General features: G+C 37.2%; 1 protein-coding gene across 2 annotated transcripts in view; it reads right to left on the bottom strand.

The window, feature by feature from the left end:
• The window catches only part of MACROD2 (mono-ADP ribosylhydrolase 2), a 2080661-nt gene that overhangs the window by 1974798 nt on the left and 81332 nt on the right, over positions 1 to 24531 (bottom strand). The gene's annotated exons all lie outside the window — the stretch shown is intronic.

Genomic DNA, 24531 nt, shown 5'->3' with positions numbered 1-24531 from the left:
AAAACCAATAGTCAGTCGGACACTTAACCGACTGTACTACCCTGACACCCCTCCTCTTATTTTATATACATTATTATGTTTATGTCATTCATGCTTCCAAAGAAATTTTAAATGAAAAGAAAAAAATCACATTATAAATTTTAAAAACCCACCATTTGAGGGAGTCCTGCTAACTGATAGAAAAAAGAAAACATTCAATGTCTGAGTCTATTTACCATCATTCTAACTAAAAGTCCTCATTATAGGAAGCAACATACTCAACCATTCATTAGTTCTACAAACATCTCCTGAGCACTAACAATGGGCCATAGTGGAAGGCACTGGAGATACATACATGGATAACAATCCCTGCCCCCAGAAAGCTCTTGATCAGACAAAATACTATAGTGAGATTACATTTGGTAATTGTATTTTAATAATTCCCAAGAAGACAAAATTCTCTAACTAATGGTTCATTTCATGGGTAGAAGCCTCACTGTGACAGAATGAGTAAAATAGCTCATGGCCTCAAGTGTACCAATGGCAGCAGGGATAAGACCTGTCACTGCTGCCAAGCAACTGTCTTCCCAAGACTCACAAATCAGACCCACCTGATTCTTAAATGACATCAGTTCTATCACAATGCAAAGCGATCTAGCCAAAACCTACCCATATGGCTCAGTAAATCTACAGACCTAATATCTTGGCTTACTAACAGGGTGGCTGTTTCATGCTTGAAGAATAATATTTGAAAGCCTGATAATTCCAACACAAATTTATTTATTGGATCTCAATTTTCATAAAGAAAAATCAGGATCACCACAATTTGTGTATTTCTATGTTGTAGTTTATCTTACCTTTTTTTTCTGATCTTTATTCCTATTCTTATCACGAGTGGCTACATGTGGCACCAAAGAAAGATATGTCTCAATTTCAACTCAAACTCCTGGAACTCTTAGAAGATTAAAAGCAATATGAACTTCTAATTAGTGAACAAATTGATTCTTCACTGAGATCACCTCTGCTAGCTACCAAAAAAGTTTTTCAATCAAAAGGTATCTCCTTCCAAGCTGCAGACTATCTGAAGAACTACAAGTTAAACAAAAGAAAAGCAAAAAAAAATCCCCATCATATTTAATATTTATTAAATAATTTATGAAATACACCAGGAACTGAACACCATATAAAGCACATATACACATTAGGTCATTTCCTCCTCAAAACTACTCTATAAACATTGGAGAGCTGAGGAATTATTTAATATCACCAAAAATAAGATCCCTATCTTTCCAACTTCAGAGCTCAATCTCTTAACTATTAGTTTTCTAGAGCTGCTATTAAAAAATTTGCCACAAACTACATGGCCTAAAATAATATACATGTATCCTCTCAGAGTCTCGAGACTAGAAGTCCAAAAGCAGTTTCCCTGGGCAGAAACCAAAGTGTCAGAAAGTCTGCCCTCCCTCTGGAAAGTACAGGGACAAGTTCCTTGCCTCTTCCAGCTTCTGGTGGCTGCCAGCATTCCTTCTGTATTGCCATATCACTCCAATTTTGAATTCAAGGCTAGCATCTTCAGATCCCTCTTGATTCCATCTTCACACTGCCTTCTCCTATGTGTGTAGTCAAATCTCAAGATCTTTAACTTAATTACACCAGCCATCTAAGGTAATATTCATAAATTCCAGGGATTAGGAGGTGGATATCTTTGGGGGAAGGGGTCTGTTTTTCAGCCTACCACAACCACTAAATTCTGCTGATTCCCCAAGTAATTTAGTGATGGGTTCTTGGTGTGATGAATCAGAGAAAGTCCAGAAAGATACCACAGGGAACAGTATACACTCTCCTTTGAGACAAGTCAGCCATGCAGAAAAACAGACGAAATACTAGAACCAATAAAGCAAGACAAAGACACATATGGACATACATTGGAGGTCACCAAAACTCAGTTCATTAGGCTCACACCAACATTTGAGCCCGAGTCTCCTTACTCCTTGTCCAGTGATATTTCCATAGAGCCACAAACAAACCTTAGACCAATGTGCCATTTCTTCAACAGGCCAGACTTTCTCATGCCTGGGGTCTTTTTCATGCAATTTCTTATCTTTATGCCTACAAAATGCTATTCTCCTCAATGCTTTACCATCATACCTATAAAGTCTCCTGATACCCACACTCACAATAATGACTCCTTCCCTGGCATTTGATTCATATTTCTTCAGTACCACTTATCATTAGTCCTGAATCATACAGTTGCTTATGTATATATGTATCTTCCTGGAAAATACAGAACAAAGATTCTTTAGAACAAAGATTATCATCCCAATGTCTGGCAGAAAATTAGGCACAAATTTTAACAGAATATGCATTAGAAAGAAGGAAGGGAGGGAGAAAAAGATAAAGTAAAAGGAAAATAAGGAGGAAAGGGACAGGAAGAGAAGGGAAAAGTAAATATTAAAGCCCAGTTGCTTTAAGAGAACAGAGGGAGATACAGCTCTTTCCAACACTTATCTGTGAAAGCCCTGAAAAAAGATTTCAAAAATGTCTGAAAAAGAGTACCAGAGAGAAAGTGCACGGACCTTTCTTGGCATGCTCTAAGCCCCATCATTTACAGAAATGATTCCCAACAGAACCTCAACAGCAGGATGCCTGTTAATTGGAGATTCCAAGGGCACCTCCTAGATCCACTGAATCTGAATTTTGGGGTACTGGAGGCTGGGAAACAGCATTTGAAACAAGCTTCTGGGTAATTCTGATGCCCACAAGAGTTTATTGCAATCATTAGTCTTGTAAGAAAGAAGAATAAAGTGAAATAATGCCCTGCAGATTTTTTTTTCTTTTGGTTTGATTCCCCAAAATAATACTGGACTCAATGACCACTTTCATCTAAATTTAAAAATGAAAGTCCAGTTTTAAAATGACAAGGCAAAGGTTTGCAATATGTTTCAGGGAAAAATGCCAAAGACTCAGAAACGGGATTTGGAAAAGGTGCCAGGATGATTCAACACTGATTATGAAGATTATGAAGATATTACTTTAATCCGCCTGGTCATAAGAATGATAGCCACAATTTGCCTGACAACATCCAATCAGTGACAGCATTATGCCAGTTTGAGGTTTTCTGTTACCCCGATTATTTTTCACTGACTTAAATTCTTTTTGAATGTGCTACAGGGCTTGAGAAATTATAAGGAATTCCCTGGTGTCCCCTCCTGGAGTTATATCATAGATCTTATTGATCTTGTGTTCTATTCCTCATTCCTCAAATTCCTTCTTAGAAATGATTCGTTACCAGCCTTCCTCAATCTTCTTATAAAATGTAACAGTTCATGCTAGGGTGCAACTAATCTCCTCTTACACTTCATCCCCATCACCCTATCAAAGCTACAGATGTCTAGAGAAGATGATGTCTGAGAAGGCGGCTCCTGTCCCCAGGCTGTGGACAATCAATCACTCCATCATCTTTTATTGTGTTCTTTTGTTCCGTCATTTTTACAGGACACATTTGCTTTTCAAGGATCAATATTAAAAAATATAACTTACTATGCACTATAAATCAAGTTTTCAAAAAGTGAAGAGAATGTGTTTCTGACTTAGGTTACTTTAAACCATAGCCGGGTCCTAAGCCAAGCCCAATTAATGAAGCTTATTCTTGCAAATCCTAAGCAGAGTCAGAGTGTGACCTATGAGAGGCAGGTTGCATTTTTTCCTTACTGAAAGAATATTGCTTTAATAGATATTTTTAAATGGTAAGCCATAAATTAATCTAATTAGAGAATCTGTAAGTATCTGGAAGATGTAAAGTTGTGAGCTTTCAAGAAATAATTTCGTTGCTCATTATTTCTTGCTATGGATGCTTTCAAACACATTAAGATCAGTAATTTTTCTATATGTAAAGACAGAATTACATTCACAGGATTATTTAACACATTTATTAGCTATTTCACCAATGAATTAAAATTAACAGTTTGTCTACTTAACTCAAATTTTCTTACATAAACAAATTAACCTTAATTCACTGTCATAATATACTATCAAATGGCAGTACCATCCACACATTTTAAGGAGGACTTAAACACAAATGGAATCATAAGAGAAACCTCTTTTATGCACTTAAAATAACTTATTTCTAAATGTCCTCACAAAGCTTAAGCAGGTCTCTTAACCCCATGGACTGGGCATGTTTCTGAATTAACTTCCACCTGGAAACTCATGGGATGAAAATTCTGTGTGATAAATTAAGTTGCCAAGCAAAATGGATTAGCGATCAGTGAAATTGCCTGATAAACTGTCAGATCCATTTTGAATTGGGATTCATTCTCTTTCTCCACCTGTTCATTAAGCTCCAAGTTCATGGCAACTCCAGTGACTGATTGCACATTAACAAGCTGTTTATGTGGGGAGGTGTAGCTAGCCTAGTCAACATTCCTATACGTACACATTCATTTAAACATAATTCTCTGGTAATTTATTCTGTTCACAATCCCAATGTGGAAAAATATACCTCTGCCCTGAAGTTTAATTTTAGATACAAGAGAGATGTGATGTGTCATAAAATTAAAACTTACCAAAGCAAATCAGATTATACCTCAAGGTCAAAAGAAGCCTGGGAAATTTCATACCATAAATCTGTTAATTCAAACAGTTACAAGAATGAAAGGAGTAGTGAAAAAGCCGTTGATAAAATGCCAAAATAAAATATTTATTTCTGTCCCTATTTTAAAAGCAAACATTAACTGCCTCTATAACAAGAAGGCTAAACCAGCTAAGAATATTGAAAAATAATTCTCAACCTTTCTTTCTTATCAAAATGGCTAAAATCTTCCTTTATATAACACCAAGTTTAATAAACCACTTGTCAATCAAAATGTACCAAATCTGAGCTATAAATAAGAATATTCTTCCTACTCAAGTACCAAACATTGACGTTTTCCTTTTTAAGTATATAGAATTTACTTCATAAAGGGATTATTCACCAAACACAAAGTTAATAAAAATCATTAAGTTCTCTGAAACTGAAGTTTAATAGATTTATATTTCATTCAAATATGAGGATGTCTACTTTCTACTGATAAGCTAATTTTCTTCACTCTTATGAAGCCTAATTTTATATGAATTAATGAGTGGAATTCAGAAATCAATGTTACTTTTCCCTTTCCCTACACATATAAAGAAGAACTTAATTGAAGAAAAATTAAGTAAACTAATAGCCAAATGACTACAATTGCATTGAGGCAAAAGAACAGAATGAATATCACCTAGATGCTTTTGAGCCCATAAGCAGAAATTCCCCAAAAGTCACAAAGAAGTAATTTTTAGAAATTAAGTTGACCTGTATATGTAACAAAATATACATTTCCTTTAGTTAAAATTAATAGAGTGTACACCAAAAAAATTTAAATTTTACTGTATAATTTCAAAAAGAAAAAGAGCACAGAGTATTCCAGATAAAGTCGCATATGCGCATTAGATAGCCCCGAGGCTTCATGAAATGTTATTTAGCACCACTGTAAAGTTCAGCCCTTACTTAGATTTAACTGTAACCAACTTCTGACAAGTCATGCAATTATAAGAATTAAACTATGGCAGAGGTTATTTGTATTTATTGTCAACTACCAGTTGAATTAGAATCCCCTTCTCCCATGCCCCTCCTCCTAATGTAAGCACAGCTGCTTATGCTCCGAGGGAACTGGTTCCATCCTGCACAGTCTCAGTTCAATTGGCTCAAACCACATGGAAAGTAGCATTGAGAAGGTTTAGTCCAGCTTCTGAAGCTGGAGATGCTTTCTGCAAATATCAAGACTCTCTTTACAAAACAGGAGTGTTCTAGCTTATATGGCACCTATGAAACTCCACCCATTCTAGCCCCAAGGGTGGGCTCTGATATTTTCTTGCTTAGAATAAAGGCTCCACGTTTCAGAGAAACTATACTTGGTGACCTCTAAGAACCAAAACCATACCATAAAACATCCACAGTGTCAATTGCTATGCAAGATGCTAGGTACTACTTATGCTAGGTACTACTTACTCTGAAAGTGAAATAAACAGTTCCTCTTTTATTTTAAGGAACTTCAGTGCCTATTACTGACCCTACCATCTTGAATTTCTGGAAGAGAAGCAGTGACACCGAACTTAAGCTATTGGGTATCTCATTTGAGAAACACTCGGTACTCTTCAGGCCTCCAACCGAAAAACTTTACCCAGTGTCTCCTGACTACCACCAATAAGTTACTTGTACCTTATCAGTGCCAATAAAATTGTATAGGTAAAATCCTGCTTTCTATTTCATAAGGTAATACCAAAAACTATGGTCCTTGTCTTCAAAGAAATAGAAATTAAAACAATGAAATACAATTCTACAAAATCTTTGGGATGCAGCAAAGGTGGTCCTAAGAGGAAACTATATAGCAATACAAGACTTTCTCAAGAAACAAGAAAGTGGATGCCTGGTGGCTCAGTCTGCTAAGCATCTGCCTTCAGCTCAGGTGATGATCCCAGGGTCCTGGGATCAAGTCCCACATCAGGCTCCTTCTGCAGCAGAGAGCCTGGCTCTCCCTCTACCTGCTGTTATTTCTGCTTGTGCCCTCTCTCTCCGACAAATAAATAAATATAAAATAAAAAAGAAACAAAAAAGGTCTCAAATACACAACCTAACCCTACACCTAAAGGCGCTAGAGAAAAAAGAGCAAATCAAGCCTAAACCCAGCAGGAGAAGAGAAAGAATAAAGATCAGAGCAGAAATCAATGAAATAGAAACGAAAAGAACAGTAGAACAGATCAATGAAACTAGGAGCTGGTTCTTTGAAAGACTGATAAACCCCTGGCCAGACTTATCAAAAAGAAAAGAGAAATGACCCAAATAAATAAAATCGTGAACGAAAGAGGGGGGAAATCACAACCAACACCAAAGAAATACAATTATAAGAACATATTATGAGCAACTATATGCCAGCAAATTAGACAATCTGGAAGAAATGGATGCATTCCTAGAGATGTATAAACTACCAAAACAAAACCAGGAAGAAATAGAAAACCTGAACAGACCTATAACCACTAAGGAAATTGAGGCAGTCATCAAAAATCTCCCAAAAAACAGGAGCCAAGGGCCAGATGGCTTTGCAGGGGAATTCTACCAAACATTTAAAGAAGAATTCATACCTATTCTTTTGAACCTGTTTCAAAGAACAGAAATGGAATTAAGGAAGGAAAACTCCCAAACTCATTTTATGAAGCCACCATTACCTTGATCTCAAAATCAGACAAAGACTCCATCAAAAAGGAGAACAGACCAATATCCCTAATGGATATGGATGCAAAAATTCTCACCAAAATACTAGCCAATAGGATCCAACAGTACATTAAAAGGATTATTCACCACAACCAAGTAGGATTTATTCCTGGGCTGCAAGATTGGTTCAACATCTGCAATCAATCAATGTGATACAATACATTAATAAAAGAAAGAACAAGAAACATGCAATTCCCTCAATAGATGCAAAAAAAAGCATTTGACAAAGTACAGCATCCTTTCTTGATTAAAACTCTTCACAGTGTAGGGATAGAGGGTACATACCTCAATGTCATAAAAGCCATCTATGAAAAACTCACAGCGAATATCCTACTCAATGGGGAAAAACTGAGAGATTTTCCCTTAAAGTCAGGAACATGGCAGGGATGTCCACTATCACCACTACTGTTTAACATAGTACTAGAAGTCCTGGCCACAGCAATCAGACAACAAAAAGAAATAAAAGGCATCCAAATTGGCAAAGAAGTCGTCAAACTCTCACTGTTTACAGATGATATGATACTTTATGTGGAAAACCCAAAAGACTCCACCCCAAAAATGCTAGAACTCATACAGGAATTCAGTAAAGTGGCAGGATATAAAATCAATGCACAGAAATCAGTGGTATTTCTATACACCAACAAGACAGAAGAAAGAGAAACTAAGGAGTTGATCCCATTTACAATTGCACCCAAAACCATAAGATACCTAGGAATAAATCTAACCATAGAGGCAAAGAATCGGTACTCAGAAAACTAGAATACTCCTGAAAGAAATTGAGGAAGACATAAAGAAATGGAAAAACGTTCCATGCTCATAGATTGGAAGAACAAATATTGTAAAAATCCCTATGCTACCAAGAACGATCTACACATTTAAAGCAATCCCTATCAAAATACCACCCACTTTCTTCAAAGATATGGAACAAATCATCCTAAAATTTGTATGGAACCAGAAGAGACCCTGAAGAGCCAGAGGAATGTTGAAAAAGAAAAGCAAACCTGGTGGCATCACAATTCCAGACTTCAAGCTCTATTACAAAGCCGTAATCATCAAGACAGTATGGTACTGGCGCAAAAACAGACTCAAAGATCAATAGAACAGAACAGAGAGCCCAGAAATGGACCCTCAACTCTATGGTCAACTCATCTTCGACAAAGCAGGAAAGAATGCCCAGTGGAAAAAAGCTGTCTCTTCAACAAACGGTGTTGGGAAAATTGGACAGCCACATGCAGAAGAAGGAAACTGGACCATTTCCTTACACCACACACAAAAATAGACTCAAAATGGATGAAAGACCTAAATGTGACACAGGAATTCATCAAAATCCTTGAGGAGATTTTGGAACAGACGGCAACCTCTTCGACCTCAGCCACAGCAACTTTTTCCTAGAAACATCACCAAAGGCAAGGGAAACAAGGGCAAAAAGGAACTACTGGGAGTTCATCAAGATAAAAAGCTTTTGCACAACAAAGGAAACAGTCCACAAAACCAAAAGACAACCGACAGAATGGGAGAAGATATTTGCAAATGACATATCAGATAAAGGGCTAATATCCAAAAATCTATAATGAACTTATCAAACTCAACACCCAAAGAACAAATAATCCAATCAAGAAATGGGCAGAAGACATGAACAGACATTTCTGCAAAGAAGACATCCAAATGGCCAACAAACAAATGAAAAAGTGCTCAACATCGCTCGGCATCCGAGAAATCCAAATCAAAACCTCCATGAGATACCACCTCACACCAGTCAGAATGGCTAAAATTAACAAGTCAGGAAATGACAGATGTTGGTGGGGATGCAGAGAAAGGGGAACCCTCCTACAGTGTTGGTGGGAATGAAAGCTGGTACAGCCACTCTGGAAAACAGTATGGAGGTTCCTCAAAAAGTTGAAAATAGAGCTACCCTATGACCCAGCAATTGCACTACTAGGTATTTACCCCAAAGATACAAATGTAGGGATCCAAAGGTGCACGTGCACCCCAATGTTTATAGCAGTAATGTCCTCAATAGCCAAACTGTGGAAGGAGCCTAGATGTCCATCGACAGATGAATGGATAAAGAAGATGTGGTACATATATGTGTGTGTGTGTGTGTGTGTGTGTGTGTGTGTGTGTGTGTATGTATGTATATGTATGTGTGTGTATACAATGGAATATTATGCAGCCATCAAAAGGAATGAAATCTTGCCATTTGCAAGGACGTGGATAGAACTAGAGGGTATTATGCTAAGCAAAATAAGTCAATCAGAGAAAGACAATTAACACATGATCTCACTCAAATGAGGAATTTGAGAAAGAAGACAGGATCATAGGGGGAGGGAGAGAAACTGAAACAAGATGAATTCAGAGAGGGAGACAAACCATAAGAGACTCTTAATCTCAGGAAACAAACTTAGGGTTGCTGAGTGGAAGGGGGCATGGAAGGGATCGGGTGGCAGGGTGATGGACATTGGGGAGAGTATGTACTATGGTGAGCGCTGTGAATTGTTTAAGACTGATGAATCACAGACCTGTACCCCTGAAACAAATAATACATTATATGTTAATAAAAAAAAATTAAAGAAAAAACAAATACAATTCTAAGACACAGATTTTTTTAAAAAGTCATCAAACTTAGTGTTAAATACACACTCATAATTTGAGAGATATAAATTCGTTTAACCTGTCCACAGAGCTATTTGGTTACATACATCAAAGTATAAAAACTTTCATACTCCCCAAAAAGTTAATAAATAAAATAAATAAAAACTTTCATACTCCCATTATTTCGCTTCAAAGAATTTATTCCAAGGGAGTAATCAAAGATTTTTACAAAGATTTATCTTCTAGGATGTTTGTCTCAGCCTGTTCATAACAGTAAAAAACTTGAAACAATCTAAATTTCCAACCTTGAGAGAATAGTTAAATAAATACTCATGTGTGTGACTCAATACAATGCAGCTATTTAAAATGACATATAAAAATGATCATAATATTTAAAAAACAAAAAATTAAGCAGTATTTTGTAAAATTCAAAATACATATACAAAATGAAAAGAATCTGAAGCATAAACATAGAAATGAAAAATTGTTTTATTCTTCTTTGTAGTTTATATTTCCCTGTTTAAAATATTAGAGTATATTCCTTTTGTAATCAGACCCCAAAAAAATCTTTAATATGTTTTTTAAAATCCAGTTGACCAGTAGGTGTGACAAACAAATTCTACGTTTTCCTAAGTGCACTGAAGAATTCTCAGAGGAAAAAAAAATATCTGAAAACATGGAACAAATGCCCAAGCAGCCACTGCCACTATCTCTCTGAATTTTTTTTGTAATTTTAGTTTCTCGGGTCCTTCAAGGACTATGTTACTATTTAATTCCTAGGGTTATTCCCCTAAAAGTATAGCAGGGGTCAAAAATAGATGAAAACTCAGAGAGGAATTTATTGACAACCATCCATCCGCCTTGACAATTATTTCCTTTTGAAAATTATCTTCTAATTCCTTGGAGGATTTAATGTTTAGTTTGATTACACAAATTCTTTCAGAAAAAAAAAACTGTAGATCACAAAAACAAAGAAGTGATAAGTGGAAGAGGAGAAATATTTCGAAAAATATGTTAGGATGCAGAACTAACATAAAAAATGATGATTCACATCACAAGCCTCTTTTTCATTTATCCTTTCACTGCAGCCTCAAGGTATTGAATACTTTGTTCTTATATTAGGCATTTCAATGTTTTTTGATTTTTTTAATTTTTTTAAAGATTTTATTTTATTTATTTGACACAGAGAGAGAGAGCACAAGTAGGCAGAGTGGCAGGCAGAGGGAGAGGGAGAAGCAGGCTCTCCGCTGAGCAGGGAGCCCGATGCGGGGCTCGATCCCAGGACCCTGATCATGACAGCTGAAGGCAGACACTTAACGACTGAAACACCCAGGCGCCCTCCATGATTTTAAATTTTTAATTATTTTAAAGATTTTATTTATTTATTTTAGAGAAAGAGAGAACACAAGCAGAGGGGAGGAGCAGAGGGAGAAAAACAAGTAGACGACACAAAGTTGATCCCAGGACCTTCATGTTCCAATTCCTAATCAGGTTTTCTATTAGATATTTGTCTTTTTTTAATTGAGGAAAGATTATTGTTATTATTATTATAACAAGTGTAAACATTTGTCATATATGTTGCTAATATTTCTTTCCAATTTGACATTTATTTTTCAAGTATTTATATGGCATTACTTTCTCTTGAAACATTCAAGAATATTTATGTTGTCCGATTCTTCAGTCTTTTTCTTATTGGTTTCTTTCTTCGGTATTGAATTCAGAATGGTTTTTCCCACCAAATGTAAGATACATAATCCTTATATTAAACTCCATACAGAATTTATATTCATGAAAGTCATGAAATAGTGATGTATATTTTTTTTAATTATTACAGCTTTCACATATGTACTTTAATTTGGGATTGTGTGACTCTTCCCCCAACCTCTGCCATTTGTCAGCTTTTTCAGGTATTTCTTGGAGAATCTCACACTTTTATTCTACCAGATAGATTTTAGAATTATTTTGTCAATTTCAAAATCAAAACAAAAAACAAAAACAACTACCAACAGAACAAAATCCCAGAAATAGCAATGGAATTTTGATTAGAAATTTAGGTTATTCCAGGAGTTCTGACATCTCTAACATACTACATCTTCCTGTTTAAGAATGGTGATGATTGTTAGATTTATTCAAATCTCTTTTTCCCAGTATCCCTCAGAAATCCCATTTTCTGTCCATCCTCACAGTAGATAAAGGGAACAAACCAAGATTCTTACAGCTGGAAGCTCACACTTAAACCTGCAACCACTGTTGAAAATTCATCTCAAAAAAATGGTTCTTCCCACACCTGTTTATTCAAACATATCTCACAGGTTGGCCAAATGATGGCTATCCATAGTGGTGATTTTGAAACTTTTCAGCAGGTTCCAGCATAGCATAGAAGGGGAAGTGAAGGGAGAGAGTGATGTACAGTAATTATTTCCCCTTTGCCTATATATAGATATCTATTCACAAAAATACATGCACACACACAAAAATATGTTAGAATGCTCACTAAAGAACTAATAATCCCAAACTGGAATTTACTGAAATATCCATCAATAATTGATTAGATAAATTCTGGCATATTCACAAAATGAAATATTACATAATAACAAATTATCTGTATCTATATACAATATAGATCAATCTGACATTCATAATGGTGAGCTAAAGGAGCCAAATATTGAAGAATAATTATCATATGGTCCCATTTATATAAAATACAAAAAAAGTTAAAAGTAATCTATGCTACCAGAAGCTAGGACAGTAAATATACTATCCTCTATTCACCACAAAATATTAGGGTATACTAAGGGCTCTTTCAAGGTACTGGTAATGATCTGCTTTTTGATCTGGATGGAGTTTCACTGAGCTATACACTTATGTGTGTGTGTTTGTGTCAATTATTGTCCAACAAAATGTTAAAAGAAAAACATATAATACAGAAATTAAATAAAGAATAAAACTTAAGTGCTTTGCTAGTAAAGATGAAATTTATATTAAATCAAGCAATTGCTATCAATTCTCCTAAAATACTTCTGAAAGTAAATGAATCTATTTTCTCAATGATTTGGAATCTAATTTCAAATATGCTTTATGTAGGTTTTACTAAATGCATATATAATAGTAACATTTATTTTAAGCAACCGCAGATGAATATTTAAGGAAATTTCTATAAAGTAAAATTTCTTCCATCATATGCAGTCCCAGAAACTGATTTGCCTATGAAAATATTCAGATATTCTACATCAATTGCTTTGAATTAAATTATACCCAGCTATCAAATTAACTATCCAATACTGTTACTATCTCAATTTTTGACACAATTATGACATTCACAATTAATACAGTAAAAACAAATCACTAAAGAAAACTAAACCAATACTTTTGGGCCATTAGTTCATAAAAATTACCAAAAACATTATAGAAACGTGACATTTAACATAGAGTCTCAGAATTGGACAACTCTTCCTGAACAAATTCAAGTAAATAGTATAATGGCTAAAGTTGTGAACACATAAGACAAATTCATTTAGTTGGTAATATCTATCCATGCATAAGACTTGAAAAATATGCAGTTACCTTGAGACATTCATAGAAAAAAAATCAGTTTTCTGATTTATACCTAAGCAGTATAATTCTTTTTTCTTTAAATTTTTTATTGTTATGTTAATCACCATACATTACATCATTAGTTTTGGGTGTAGTGTTCCATGATTCATTGTTTGTGAACAACACCCAGTGCTCCACGCAGAACGTGCCCTCCCTAAACCCATCACAGCTAACCCATCGTCCCACCCCCTCCCCTCTAGAACCCTCAGTTTATTTTTCAGAGTCCATCATATCTCATGGTTCGTCTCCCCCTCCGATTTCCCCTGCTTCCTTCTTCCCCTCCTGCTATCTTCTTCTTTGTTTTTTTTTTAACATATATTGCATTATTTGTTTCAGAAGTACAGATCCGTGATTCATCAGTCTTGCACAAATCACAGCACTCAGCATAGCACATACCCTCCCCAATGTCTATCACCCAGCCACCTCATCCCTCCCACCCCTACCACTACAGCAACCCTCAGTTTGTTTCCTGAGATTAAGAATTCCTCATATCAGTGAGGTCATATGATACAGGTCTTTCTCTGATTGACTTATTTCACCCAGCATAACACCCTCCAGTTCCATCAAAGTCATTGCAAATGGCAAGAACTCATTCCTTTTGATGGCTGCATAATATTCCAATGTGTATATATACCACTTCTTCTTTAACCATTCATCTGTTGATGGACATCTTGGCGCTTTCCACAGTTTGGCTATTGTGGACATTGCTGCTATAAACATTGGGGTGCATGTACCACTTTGGATCCTGACATTTGTATCTTTGTGGTAAATACCCAGTAGTGCGATTGCTGGGTCGTAGGGAAGCTCTATTTTTAACTTTTTGAGGAACCTCCATACTGTTTTCCAGAGTGGTTGCACCAGCTTGCATTCCCACCAACAGTGTAGGAGGGTTCCCTTTCTCCGCATCCCTGCCCACATCTGTTGTTTCCTGACTTGTTAATTTTAGCCATTCTGACTGGTGTGAGGTGGTATCTCATTGAGGTTTTGATTTGGATTTCCCTGATGCCGAGCGATGTTGAGCACTTTTTCATGTGTCCGTTGGCTATTTGGATGTCTTCTTTGGAAAAATGTCTATTCATGTCTTCTGCGCATTTCTTGATTGGATTATTTGTTCTTTGGGTGTTGAGTTTGATAAGTTCTTTATAAATTTTGGAGACTAGCCCTTTATCTGATATGTCATTTGCAAATATCTTCTCCCATTCTGTTGGTTGTCTTTTGGATTTGTTGACTTTCTTTTGCTGTGCAAAACGTTTTTATCTTGATGAAATCCCGATAGTTCATTTTTGCCCTTGTTTCCCTTGCTTTTGACTATGTTTCTAGGAAGAAGTTGCTGCAGCTGAGGTCGAAGAGGCTGCTGCCTGGGTTCTCCTTTAGGATTTTGATGGACTCCTGTCTCACATTTAGGTCTTTCAACCATTTGGAGTCTATATTTGCGTGTGGTGTAAGGAAATGGTCCAGTTTCCTTCTTCTGCAGATGGCTGTCCAATTTTCCCAACACCATTTGTTGAAGAGACTGTCTTTTTTCCATTGGACATTCTTTCCTGCTTTCTAAAAGATGAGTTGACCGTAGAGTTGAGGGTCCATTTCTGGGCTCTCTATTCTGTTCCATTGATCTATGCGTCAGTTTTTGTGCCAGTACCATACTGTCTTGATGATGACAGCTTTATAATAGAGCCGGAAGTCTGGAATTGTGATGCGGCCAGCTCTGCTTTTCTTTTTCAACATTCCTCTGGCTATTCAGGGTCTCTTCAGGTTCCATACAAATTTTGTTCCATTTCTTTGACAAAAGTGTTTGGTATTTTGATGGAGATTGCATAGAATGTGTAGATTGCTCTAGGTAATATTGACATCTTCACAATGTTTGTTCTTCCAATCTATGAGCATGGAACGTTTTTCCATTTCTTTGTGTCTTCCTCAATTTCTTTCATGAGTATTTTATAGTCTTCTGAGTACAGATCCTTTGCCTCTTTGGTTAGATTTATTCTAGGTAGCTTATGGTTTTGGGTGCAATTATAAATGGGATCGACTGCTTGATTTGTCTCTCTTCTGTCTTGTTGGTGTATAGGAATGCCACTGATTTCTGTGCATTGATTTTATATCCTGCCACTTGACTGAATTCCTGTATGAGTTCTAGCAGTTTGGGGATGGACTCTTTTGGGTTTTCCACATAAAGTATCATATCATCTGCAAAGAGTGAGAATTTGACTTCCTCTTTGCCGATTTGGATGCCTTCGATTTCGTTTTATTGTCTGATTGCTGTGGCTAGGACTTCTAATACTATGTTGAATAGCAGTGGTGATAGTGGACATCCCTGCCGTGGTCCTGATTTTAGGGGGAAAGGTCTCAGCTATTCCCCATTGAGAATGATATTCGCTGTGAGTTTTTCATAGATGGCTTTTATGATATTGAGGTAGGTACCCTCTATCCCTATGCTCTGAAGAGTTTTGATCAAGAAAGGATGCTGTACTTTGTCAAATGCTTTTTCTGCTCTATTGAGAGGATCATAATGATTCTTGTTCTTTGTTTTGTTAATGTATTGTATCACATTCATTGATTTGCGGGTGTTGAACCAACCTTGCAGCCCAGGGATAAATCCCACTTGGCCATGGTGATTAATCCTTTTAATGTACTGTTGGATCCCATTGGCTAGTATTTTGGTGAGAATTTTTGCATCCATGTTCATCAAGGATATTGGTCTGTAATTCTCCTTTTTTATGGGGTCTTTGGTTTTGGGATCAAGGTAATGGTGGCCTCATTAAATGAGTTTGTAAGTTTTCCTTCCATTTCTATTTTTTTGGAGCAGTTTCAGGAGAATGGCTATTAATTCTTCTTGAAATGTTTGGTAGAATTCCCCTGGGAAGCCATCTGGCCCTGGGCTTTTATTGGGATATTTTTGATGACTGCTTCAATTTCCTTAGTGGTTATAGGTCTGTTCAGGTTTTCTATTTCTTCCTGGTTCAATTTTGGTAGTTGATACATCTCTAGGAATGCATCCATTTCTTCCAGGTTATCTAATTTGCTGGCATAGAGTTGCTCATAATATGTTCTTATATTTGTTTGTATTTCTTTGTTGTTGGTTATGATCTCTCCTCTTTCATTCATGATTTTGTTGATTTGGGTCGTTTCTCTTTTCTTTTTGATAAGTCTGGCCAGGGGTTTATCAATCTTGTTAATTTTTTCAAATAACCAGCTCCTAATTTCGTTGATCTGTTCTACTGTTCTTTTGGTTTCTAGTTCATTGATTTCTGCTCTGATCTTTATTACTTCTCTTCTACTGCTGGGTTTAGGTTTGATTTGCTGTTTTTACTCTAGCTCCTTTAGGTGTGCGGTTAGGTTGTGTATTTGAGACCTTTCTTGTTTCTTGACAAAGGCTTGTATTGCTATATACTTTCCTCTTTGGACTGCCTTTGCTGCATCCCAAAGATTTTGAACCGTTGTGTTTTAATTTTCATTTGTTTCCATGAACTTTTAAAATTCTTCCTTAATTTCTTGGTTGACCCATTCATTCTTTAGTAGGATGCTCTTTAGCCTCCATGTATTTGAGTTCTTTCCGACCTTCCTCTTGTGATTGAGTTCTAGTTTCAAAGCATTGTGGTCTGAAAATATGCAGGGAATAATCCCAATATTTTGGTATCAGTTGAGATCTGATTTGTGATCTAGGATTGATCTATTCTGGAGAATGTTCCATGGGCACTAGAGAAGAATGTGTATTCCGTTGCTTTGGGATGGAATGTTCTGAATATGTCTGTGAAGTACATTTGTTCCAGTGTGTCATTTAAAGTCTTTATTTCCTTGTTGATCTTTTGCTGAGATGATCTGTCCATTTCAGTCAGGGGGGGTGTTAAAGTCCCCCACTATAATTGTATTGTTGTCAATGTGTTTCTTTGCTTTTGTTATTAATGGCCTTATATAATTGGCTGCTCCCATGTTCGGGGCATAGATATTTACAATTGTTAGATCTTCTTGTTGGATAGACCCTTTAAGTAGGATATAGAGTCCATCCTCATGTCTTATTACAGTCTTTGTTTTAAAATCTAATTTGTCTGATATAAGGATTGCTAATGGTGTCCATTAGCATGGTAAATGGTTTTCCACCCCCTCACTTTCAATCTGGGGGTGTCTTTGGGTCTAAAATCAGTCTCTTGCAGACAGCATATTGATGGGTCTTCTTTTTTAATCCAATCTGATAGCCTGTGTCTTTTGATTGGGGCATTAACCCATTTACATTCAGGGTAACTATTGAAAGATATGAATTTAGTGCCATTGTACTGCCAGTAAGGTGACTGTTAGTGTATATTGTCTGTGTTCCTTTCTGGTCTATACTGCTTTTAGGCTCTCTCTTTGCTTAGAGGACCCCTTTCAAGATTTCTTGTAGGGCCGGTTCGTGTTTGCAAATTCCCTTAGTTTTTGTTTGTCCTGGAAGCTTTGGATCTCTCCTTCTATTTTCAATGACAGCCTAGCTGGATATAGTATTCTTGGCTGCCTATTTTTTTCGTTTAGTGCTCGGAAGATATCATGCCAGTCCTTTCTGGCCTGCCAGGTCTCTGTGGATAGGTCTGTTGCCAATCTAATGTTTCTACCATTGTAGGTTACATATCTCTTCTCCCGAGCTGCTCTCAGGATTTTTCTTTGTCTCTGAGACTCGTAAGTTTTAGTATTAGATGTCGGGGTGTTGACCTATTTTTACTGATTTTGAGAGGGGTTCTCTGTGCCTCCTGGAATTGGATGCCTGTTTCCTTCCCCACATTAGGGAAATTCTCTGCTATAATTTGCTCCAATATACCTTCTGCCCCTCTCTCTCTTTCTTCTTCTTTTGGGATCCCAATTATTCTAATGTTGTTTCATCTTATCATAACACTTATCTCTCAAATTCTGCCTTCATGATCCAATAGCTGTTTATCTCTCTTTTTCTCAGCTTCTTTGTTTTCCATCATTTAGTCTTCTATATCACTGATTCTCTCTTCTGCCTCATTTATCCTAGCAGTTAGTGCCCCCATTTTTAATTGCACCTCCTGAATAGACTTTTTGATTTCAACTTGCTTAGATTTTAGTTCTTTTATTTCTCCAGGAAGGGTTTCTGTAATAACTTCTGTGCTTTTTTCAAGTCCAGCTAGTATCTTTAAAATCATGATTCTGAACTCTAGGTCTGACATCGTACTAATGTCCGTATTCAGTAGGACCCTGGCAGACGGTACTACCTCTTGTTCTTTTTGTTGAGGTGATTTTTTTTATCTTGTCATTTTGTCCAGAGGGGGAATAGATGAATGAGAGAAGAAAATGCTAACAGGTTAACAACATCCCCAGAAAATACACTCTAAACAAATCAGAAAAGACCTGAAACCAGGGGGAAAGAAAGGGAAAGAAAGAAAAAAGAAAGAGAAAGAAAAAAGAAAAAGATAAAAAAGAAACAAAAACAGAACAAAACAAAAAAAAAAAGCAGAATATGATCAAATATGATCAGGCTAATGCATAGATCAGTGTCACACACTAGATTTTGGGTGTATTTTGGTTTGTTAGAAGAATGTGCCTCCTAAAATTTTAAAGAAAGACTTATATATGTACAAAATAAGGGTTGATACAATGAAGGGATGGAATATGACTGTAATGATGAAAATTATAAAAAATTTTAAAAAAGGAATTGATAAGGTGCTTGAAAAAGGAAAGAAGAGGATTAAAAAAAAAGAAACAAACAAAGAAAAAAAAGGGGAGAGAATGTGATCAGGCAGGGGACTAGAACAAAGCCATACACTAGAGATTTAGGGTATATTTTGATATGTTAAAAGAAACTGTATCTTGAAATTTTAAAGAGAGAACAACTTATATATATATATGTCAAAAATAAGGGTAACTACTATGAAGGGATAGAATATGACTCTAAAAATGAAAAATAAAAATTTTTTTTTAAAAAGGGAGTGATAAGATGTTGGTTGAAAAAGGGAAAGAGAAAAATTAAAAAAGAAAAAAAGAGTTAAAAAAATTAACTTTGAAAGACTAATGAATCATGGTAAAAAAGCCATGAATTCTATGTGCAGTATTCCCCTAGCGCTGGAGTTCTCCCGTTCTCCTTGATCGGTAAACTTGGTCTTGGCTGGCTGTTCCTGCTGATCTTCTGGGGAACGGGCCTGTTGCCGTGGTTTCCAAATGTCTTTGCTAGAGGCAGAATTGCCCCGCCCTTGTCGGTCCAGGCTAAATAATCTGCTCGGGTTTGCTCTCAGGAGCTTTTGTTCCCTGCAAGCTTTCCGCACAGCTTTGGAGGACAAGAGTGAAGATGGCGGCCTCCCAATCTCTGCCCCAGAGGAGCCGAGAACTCGGGTCCCCGCTCCTCAGTGCACCCCCAGAGGAAAGCAGTCAGTCACTCCCATCTCCCCTGGCCGCACTCTGTGGTCACCCAGCCTGTGACCGAGAGTTTCTCTGGCCGACGCCGTGTGGAGTCTCCAAACCCAGCAGTTCCCTGCAGTGCGCTCCCACGCCACTCCTCCCAGGGGAGGAAGGGGAGTCTCCCCGGCTCTGCTGCTTGTTGGGTCCCTGCTGGAGGAGCAGTGGCCCGACTGGGCCGCGGATCACAGTTTATGGCAACCCCGAGCTGAGAGCCCGTGCCTCAGCTCCGTCTCTGCGGCCGGCTTCCCCGCTCCAATACCCGGGAGTTCTGCCGCACTCAGGCACCCCCGGTCTTTCTGTGACCCCGAGGGTCCTGAGACCACACTGTCCCGCGAGGGTTCCACCCCCTGTTTAGCCACTGGAGCGACGTCCCTAGTGGAGCTGACTTCTAAAAGTTCCGATTTTGTGCTCCGAGGCTCTATCACTTGCCAGAAGCGGCCGATGGAGGCCCCCTCCCCCACCATCTATCCTCCCGAATATAGACTCAGATTCGCTTCTCCGCAGGTCCTACCTTCTAGAAAGTGCTTGCTTTTCTGTTCTGAGAGTTGTTGCTAATCTTTTCTTTGATCTCCTGTTGAGTTCATAGGTGTTCAAAATGGTTTGATCCCTATTCAGCTGAATTCCTGAGGCCAGACGAAATCTATGTCTCCTACTCCTCTGCCATCTTGCTCCGCCTCCTAAGCAGTATAATTCTGCTACGATTTACTGAGTGTGTCTATATACTAGGCACTACTATGTGAAGTGCTTTGTATATGTTATCTCTTTTGCTTTTCACAACAGCCCTGAAAAGCAGGGCTTCTCAGGGTAAAATGGCTTATCCCCATTTTACCAATGAACAAATTAAGGCTCAAAAGGTTAAATAATTTACTGAAGGTCATTTGGTCAGGAAGCTGAAGAGACACATTTAAAATAATGATTGATCTGACTCCAACCCCTCCATGATTAACAACAATGTAAATGTACCTCTCCTTCACATGCTGGGGTAGAGACAGGAAGAACTAAAATAAACAAAGAAACCTTCCACATTTTCCACTTTAAAAAACCTTATTTAGGGCAAACTGAATTAATCTTTAGCCAAAGACAGTCCATTAGAATTGGAGAGTTAATCAATTTTTTCATTATACAGCCCACAATCCACAAACGAGTAACAATTATATCACCAACAAAATATTTTTCTCTGATTATGGTACAAGTAAAATTGTCTCTAGTGATACAGTACTGAACCATAAATTAGATGAATGTATTCTCCCCCATGCTCTAGGAAAAACCAAAATGCTTTGACCAACAGCCTTAATACAAAATTATACAAGGACCTAGTCACAGTAAACAGATCATCCTATATACTGCTACATACAAAAACCAGTATATGAATTTTTATAGCTGCTCTACTGGTTATGGCAAGATACTGAAGAGAACCCAGAGGTCCTTCAGTAGGTGGATGGTTGGACAAACTTTGGTATATCCTTGCAAGGGACTACTACTCAGCAATAAAAAGGAATGAACCACTGATACATGCAACAATCTGAATGGACCTCAAGGGCTTTATGTTTAGTGAAAAACATCAATCTCAAAAGGTTACATTCTGTATGATTCCACTGATATAACATTCTTAAAAATGTCAAAACTATAGAGATGAAGAATGGGGAGGGTACAAGGAGAGGAGAGTAAAGAGGCGGGTGCCACTACAAGGGAGCTCTTTTCAGGATAATTGAACAGTTCTGTATCTTGATTATGGTGATAACCATGAATCTGTACATGAGATAAAACTGCAGAGAACTATAGACACAAACACACACAAATGCAGATTAAAAACTGGTGAAAACTGAATAAGGTCTACAGTCTAATTCATAATAATATACCCACGTCAATTTCCTGGTTTTGATATTGTACTACAGCTAAATAATGTCGCCACTGGGGGAGGCTTACACAGGAGAAGGTGAAAGGAACATAGGACTCTTTGTACTATCTTTGCAATTTCCTAGTATTATTTCAACATAAAAAGTTTAAACAAAAAATGGTCCTGGGTGTGAGAACCTGAATTTGAATTTGGGTCAGCCTGACTCTACAACTTGTGCTACTGCCCTATATACCCTACTGCCTAAAAATCTGTTTTATTAAAATATACCAAATATGTATTATTTCCTATGGAGAAGAATAAAAATTACATAGGAGGCTCATCCTGGGTCACATTTAAAGAAATCCAAGCAAGTCCAAAAAGTACTTTATTACGAAAAAGTTTAAATATCAATTTGTTTATGGCATGTAAGCCCAGGTGTTCCAATGTACTAATATTAACATGGGCATGGAAAGAGAACTTTGGAAGTGTGATAGAAAATGATGTCTAGGCTGCTCTGGCACCGTGACTGGAGACACTGCCTCCCATTCCCCTCTCACTAGAGGTAGCTCTGGAGTCTCCTGCCATGTCGCCTTGTTCACTTGAAAGATTAACAACTGTTCCTCTCCTTACACACCAGGCAAACAAACTGCACAGCAGAAAGCTGTAAGTAGAGTCATTACACTTTACATTTGGCATCTTTCTTCCATATACACAGGAACTTCCTGATGAGGTTGTCCTTGTGAGATGTAGGACATGTCCAAATTATAATATAATCTCAGCCAGAGACATGACTAAAGGTGCCAAATGGTTTTTGGGAGCGAGTGAAAGTTGCTGCCGGCCTTCATATTAATTCATCAAACCCTTGTACACTATGGGGCAGCTGTTATGCATATGGGCAAGGACAAGAATCAAAATAGTGATGGGATGTTTTCCCACTAGTGATGTTTTCCTGTTTAGTCCCATAACTATTTTACTTATTGATCAAATAAATCATATTTTAAAATCAGAGCCACATTGATTCACTTTATCAAGTCCTCAATGCTGAATGTGCTATTGGTCAGAGGTGCTTTGGAGCATATGGTTCAGTTGCATATAGTTCAATCTAACACATATACAGTATCAAGTGTTTATTAAAAACATAATGGCATGACATTGCTTTGGAAGGTGACACAAAAGATGGAAAAGACACCAGTCTGTAGCCTTAAGGGGGAGATACACAGGTATACAGTTAGCAAAACCCAAGAAAAACGATAATTACTGCTATTATTAAGTGTGCTAACCTGGCAAATTCAATGTTACTATTATTAATAACAAGAAAGAGAAACCTCAAGAGAGTGATCTTCAGGTATTTAAGAAGGAAATACATGTCATTAATTATATTCCACGGAGCAGAACTAGGATCAAGGGCTAGAAATTACAAGAATATACAGGAAGGCTGGTGTTATATATACATAAAAGCTTTTAATTTTTTTTAATTAAAGCTCACATGTTTATAGAATATAGGGCATAACAAACCATTAATGACTTAATAACTACAGTGATCTTATTAAACCACTGTACTGGAGAAGAGTTCATGAGATTCTTTCTAAGGGCATGTCTCCTCCCGAGGTCCCACAGATCAGAGAAATGCATCTTGATACCCAGGGCCACAAATCAACAGTCCACAGAGACTAGCTATAAGGGAAAGAGACTTACAGCTTATGAGGTGATATGAGGATGGAATTTTGTCCAAAAAAAGTGATTCAGATTGGGTGGAGATTAAATGACCAAGACAGATCCCCTCTCATGAAGAGTTTTGCATTTTAGAGAGGCAACAGAGGAGAAAGCAATTACAGAGGCCATCAGAAAAAGAGAAAGAGAAAAACAGCTCTGAGTATGGCAAAGCAAATACAGTACAAAGCAACCAATAGCCAATTCTACGGAAATTAACAAGCTGACTAGGCTTCCAGATTTCCTACAGGATCACCAAAACTATGCTATATTAATGTTCCAGTTCTCCAGGAGACCCTTCTGTTCACCCACAAAGGCATGTGTGTGAATTTTTTCATCACCAAAGGGAACCTTGAGACAATGTTGAACTTTACATGAATCCTGTACTTCTGGAAAACAGGGACAGCCAAAAAATTACCCCTCACACTTTTGTGTTCCAGAACAGCTTACAGCAAAGAACTACTCTTCCCCATATGACTTAGATAAAATTCATGGATGACCTCTTGTAACCTATGACAAGACCAAGACACAGATCCTCCAAATTCCCATTCTTTCATTCATAAAGGATTAGCTGAAATGTTTATCCTCATGGACCATTCTGGCTGGTCAATGGCTATTAACTGGAGTTGACCAAACTTTAGTCAGGCTTTCTTCCCTCTTCCAAGTCCCTAGACTTTGACCCACCCCTGAGCAATGGAAGGTGAACAACTCCTCTAGAATGACCCCCTCCAAGAATCAGATGACCTCAGGGAAGAATATTCCCTGATCAACTCTCCAACCTTGTCACCAACTCATCCCAGTACCCCACAACCAATTCTTTTTACCCTGTTTACTCCTTCCTATGAAAGAAAAGACCCTTTCTGCTTTGCCTCTGAAATGCCTAAAGATCTCATGGTAGAAGTGGTTTTTCCTATTGCAATATTCTCTCTATTGCAATATTCTTCCTCCGCCTATTAGGACAATATTCTTCTCCTTACTGTAATAATCTTTTTGAATAAAGCCACTCTTTACCTAAGTCCAAATTTGTTATTATTTGGCATTTTCAACCTTAAAAAAAAGCTTACCTTTATAAAACACAAATTAAAATCAATAAATATCCTCTTATTATTGACATTTATTTTTATAGAATCACAACTACTATGTATTTCTTGATATA

The sequence above is a fragment of the Callorhinus ursinus genome, unplaced genomic scaffold (assembly GCF_003265705.2).
Source record: "Callorhinus ursinus isolate GAN/ISIS: 27379988/994484 unplaced genomic scaffold, GSC_fseal_2.0 scaffold29, whole genome shotgun sequence".
NCBI classification, from domain to species: domain Eukaryota; kingdom Metazoa; phylum Chordata; class Mammalia; order Carnivora; family Otariidae; genus Callorhinus; species Callorhinus ursinus.
The sequence above is the reverse complement of the archived record's forward strand: the minus strand, read 5'-3'. Positions and strand labels throughout refer to the sequence as shown.